The sequence below is a fragment of the Oryzias melastigma genome, linkage group LG8, assembly GCF_002922805.2.
Source record: "Oryzias melastigma strain HK-1 linkage group LG8, ASM292280v2, whole genome shotgun sequence".
NCBI classification, from domain to species: domain Eukaryota; kingdom Metazoa; phylum Chordata; class Actinopteri; order Beloniformes; family Adrianichthyidae; genus Oryzias; species Oryzias melastigma.
The window spans coordinates 6084404-6089153 of NC_050519.1; positions in this window are offsets into that span (position 1 = coordinate 6084404).

Consider the following 4750-nt stretch of genomic DNA (forward strand, 5'->3'; position numbering starts at 1 on the left):
ATTATTCCAAACTAACCACCAACAAAACAACATAAGTGGATTCAGAGGAGAATTCGTTCGACTCACTTCCTGCATAAAACCATGTTCAAAAAAGGGAAATCACATTTATCTCACATCTAACTGAGTATTTAGGAGAGTTTCTCAACACACGCTAGAATTTAATTGACTTAATTGATATTGGCACAAATAGTTAGCAAATAGTTTCCATAACTTATAAATGACTATTTACAGAGCAATATTGTTTTTGTAAATATTGCCCAACAACGAATATTCATTGATGTCCTCCAAGGTAAATGGTCACACTTTAGTTGCACTATAAGAAACATAATTTAATCAATTTCACGCACAAAGACACAATGACGACAACTGGAACAATCTTTGAAAGTGGGAGATTCTCTTCTCCTTCCTTCTCTTGGAATAGATTCCGATTCTTGACCTGATGCCATGGATCGATGGAGAGAACGCAGCTTTGTCACAAAAACGGTCGTGACATCCTGCAACATGAAAGGTTGGCGCCTCGAGAGGACTGGACCAGATGGGATTTATTCAGCAAAGAACTTGATTTGTGTGTTGATAAAAACAGCATCAATGGGTTCAACTGAATCAACCCCCAAAATTGGTGAATTATACAAATTCCAGTGAGTTAATTAAATGGTTATGAAGGCTGGACCATGAAGTGATTCTATCAACTCATTCAATTTGAACTAAAATGATATAAAACAAAAATAGTGTCTAGCTGAAGATTTTAGAGGTGATACTTTACTAACATTTTCACATTTTTAGGATTTTTGTTTAAACTTTTAACTTTTTCAGGTCAACTGTGAAGGAACTGCAAATGTTCTGATAAACCAGAACTACATTTTAGCCACAACAATTTCTGCCTCTTATGTCTGTTTTTTTTTTAATCTAATATGTCTTATGACTTTTTATTGTTTTAACTACTGTTTTATATATGGGGCGCCAAATGTGCCAAATTCACCTTATGAGAATTAAGTGACAATTTTACATCATAAAGACATTTCTTTCCATATGAGTTGCATTTATATCACATTTTGTACATATACTGTATATATATATAATATTTTTGTTAATATTTTGTTAGTTGGTGTTTCTGTTTCAGATCCTCCGCTGGGATTTGAACCAGAACCTTCTTGCTGTGAGGCAAGAGTGCTAACCTCTGCACCACCGTGCCACCCTATATAACTAAATATTAATGATAAATATTAAATATATATTTGAATATAGAATATAAATGTCAAATACAGTTATTTGTAAATAATACATGTAAAATGTACATTTAGATGTAACATTTATTTTAAGATTTAACATTTAAATAAATATAACATTTATATTTAACATCTAGATATTTATTTAATGGTTGTATTTAACAATATGTTTATATTTGACTTTTAGACAAATATTTAACATTAAGATATATATTTAACATTTATATTTAACATTTATGTCTGTATTTAACATTTAGTTATATAGTTAAAGTTTATATTTAACATTTACACATATATTTAAGATTTAGTTACATAGTTAATGTTCATATTTAACATTTAGATATAAATGTGACATTTTGATATATATTTTACACTTATATTTAACAATTAGATATATATTTAACATTTGTATTTAACATTTAGCTATATAGTTACCGTTTATATTTAACATTTATATTTAACATTTAGTTATATAGTTATAGCCTATTTTTAACATTTAGATATTAATTTGATATTTCTGCGACAGACTGCCAACCTGTCCAGGATGAACCCCGCCTTCGCCCTTCAGTAGCCGGGTTAGGCTCTGGCGCCCCCGCGACCCCACAAGGGAAAAAGCGGACAAGAAGATGAATGAATGAATTTGATATTTTAAAATATATTTTACATTTAGATTTAACGATTAAAAAATATATTTAACATTTAGTTATATAGTTAACGTTTATATTCAACATTTAAAAATAAATTTGACATTTTGATATATATTTCACATTTATATTTAACAATTAAAAACATATTTAACATTTAGTTATATATTTAACATTTAGACATATATTTAAGAGTTAGTTATATAGTTAACATTTATATTTAACATTTTGATATATAATGAACATTTATATATAACATTTGTTATATTTAACATTTTGATATATTTTACATTCATATTTAACATTTAGACATATATTTAACATTTATATTAAACATTTACATGTATTTTCATATGCAACTTTGTGTTTTATATTTAGATACAACAATTAATTATATACAGTATATCTAACATTTGTATTTGATGTTTTATATTTAAATACACATTCAGATTTACCATTAAAACTTATTTACATACAACTTTACACTTAGATTTATAAACATTTATATTTAATATGTATCATTCATATTTAGGTTTATATTTGGCATCTATAAGTACACACCATTAAGTCACGGATAATGCTTTTATTTGTGATAAATAAATAATGACCAATTGTGATATAAATGCAGCACAAATGGAAAGAAATGTTTAAATGTGGTCAAATTCTGCGCCACACATTTATATATGTCTTTTGTGTTCGCCAGCATGTTGATACTAAGTGTCATATAAATAAAGTTATAGAAATTTAAACTCAGTTCCAACTGAATAAAAATATTATAAACTATATAAATATAAAAGAACAAACTTGATAAGTGTCAGTCATTAATCACAAATTCGCCTTTACTTTTCTAAAGTGGCAACTTCCTTGTGAAACATACACACAGACCAAAAACACTTCGTACAAGTTCTAAAAGCTTTATTTTCCAAAATCCATCCTTAATCTCTCTAATATACAGCACTGTAAGTATTTTTATTCATAGTATTTTTGTCGTCGACCATCCAAATGTACAGTGTGTCCTCTCTCTGGAGCTGCGGAGGGAAACCCTGAATGGATGCTAGTAATGTTCGCTTTGCTCAACCTGTCACCCCTGAGAAGGCCTGGCTAATGTGGCTTCAGGATTTCATCTGAAAAGGCCTTGAGATAATAATTCACTCAACGAGGATGAAAAAGCTTATTAATAATAATAATAAAAAAGAAACATTTTCTCTAGAACTTAAAAAAAGAAGTAAAAAAAAAAAACTATTTTTCCTAAAGAGCCAACAATAACATCCTGCACTCTCCTCTATGATAGCAGATTATTATAATACAGATAACAATAGCGACTCTGGTAAAATCTCTAAAGTTACTCTATGATTTTCTACATATAATCTGTCTTCTCTAAATTCTTTACGTTAAAAGAAGTTACCGCTGAGCAACAGAAACAGTGAAGATTAAAGGCTGGCTGGTTCACTGAGTATGTGACGACGAGGGGGGAGAGAATCACATCATCATGATGACCCAGAAAGGTCTTTAAAACAAACGCACAACAGACCAGAAGCTGAAAACTGGATGGCAGTTACATGTTTTGCACGACAGATGGCACTGCTGCGTCACACACGACTACACATGTTACACAAATGCATAGGGTGGGTGGGTGGGGGGGTCGCTCCATCACTGTAATGATAAATCCAAAGGTTTTGGGGTTTCAGTTCAGTTTGAGTCAGCAGAGATCCTGCGTGGGAGAGGTTAGTCGGCACGTGGCGGTAATAGGGCGGTTGATGCTGCGCCGGTCATGACGGCTTCCCAAGTGCCGCTCCACGAAAAGGTGAAGCAGTATCCTCTCGGCTATAAATACCCACAACATGTGCAGACTGGCTGTGAGCATCGAGCGTTGGAGGGGCAGCATCGGGACCCCCTATTACTGCAGGCGACTCTTCACTGGCAAGAGAGCGAAGCCCTTGGCTTTTTCAGGGCACAGAATCCATCGTTACAGTCTGTGTTACAGAAGTTAACAGTAGAGAATAGGTAAAGCCACTGATACATCAAAAAACACATCATAAATATATTGCTTTAAATGACTATAATGTGATCTTTCTCACCTGATTGTTTTCTTCCAAATCATCAAAACTGATATGGGATTGTAAAACATTAAAAAAAAAAGGAACATCAACACAATTTTCATTGCTTTTGTAGGTTATTCTGTTTTAAGGTGCTTTTAATGTGGTTGCCATGGCACTGTGCTTTGTTCCCTCCCACGCTGTGCGGAGACGCCGATGCCAATCAAACTCAGCCCGAGCAGCACTCCCACCCACTGTCGCTCAAAGTTTTTGTCAAGCTCTCCTATCCAGTCTTCAAGTTGTCCATTGTGTGGTGAGAGGGTGTATGGGGGTGTCGGGGCGTCCCGACGGTCCCGGCTCCTCATGGAGGAGACAATCGGGAGGGAAAAAGGAAAAACAAGATAACAGGTGGAAGAAAACAATGTCATTTTGCAGAGTAAAGGTGTATTCACACCGCGGATTCGCGTGGCCAGTTTCAATGTTAAGTCAATGGTACAGGTGCGTTCTGTGGTGAAATGGGCGCAATTTGAGCGACGGGCGCGGTGCGCTACATCACATCTGCCAATCAGGAACTCAGCTTTGGGTAGTGACGTTTCAGTGGATTTCGCTCCCGCTCCATATGCTGGCAGACAGAGAGCCGCCGCGGGGTGCGGAGGCTGCTGACTCAGGCCTCATCGAAACATAAAAAAAAGAAAGGGGAAAAAGGTCCCCTTACTTTATTTTTTTATACGAGACAGTCAGCCTTCAAGCTCAGCCACAGAGACACAGAAACACCCCGGAAGTGGCTGTCATACAGACACACCCCCTGTACTGGGAAAATCTTTTACTTATAATCATATAGGCT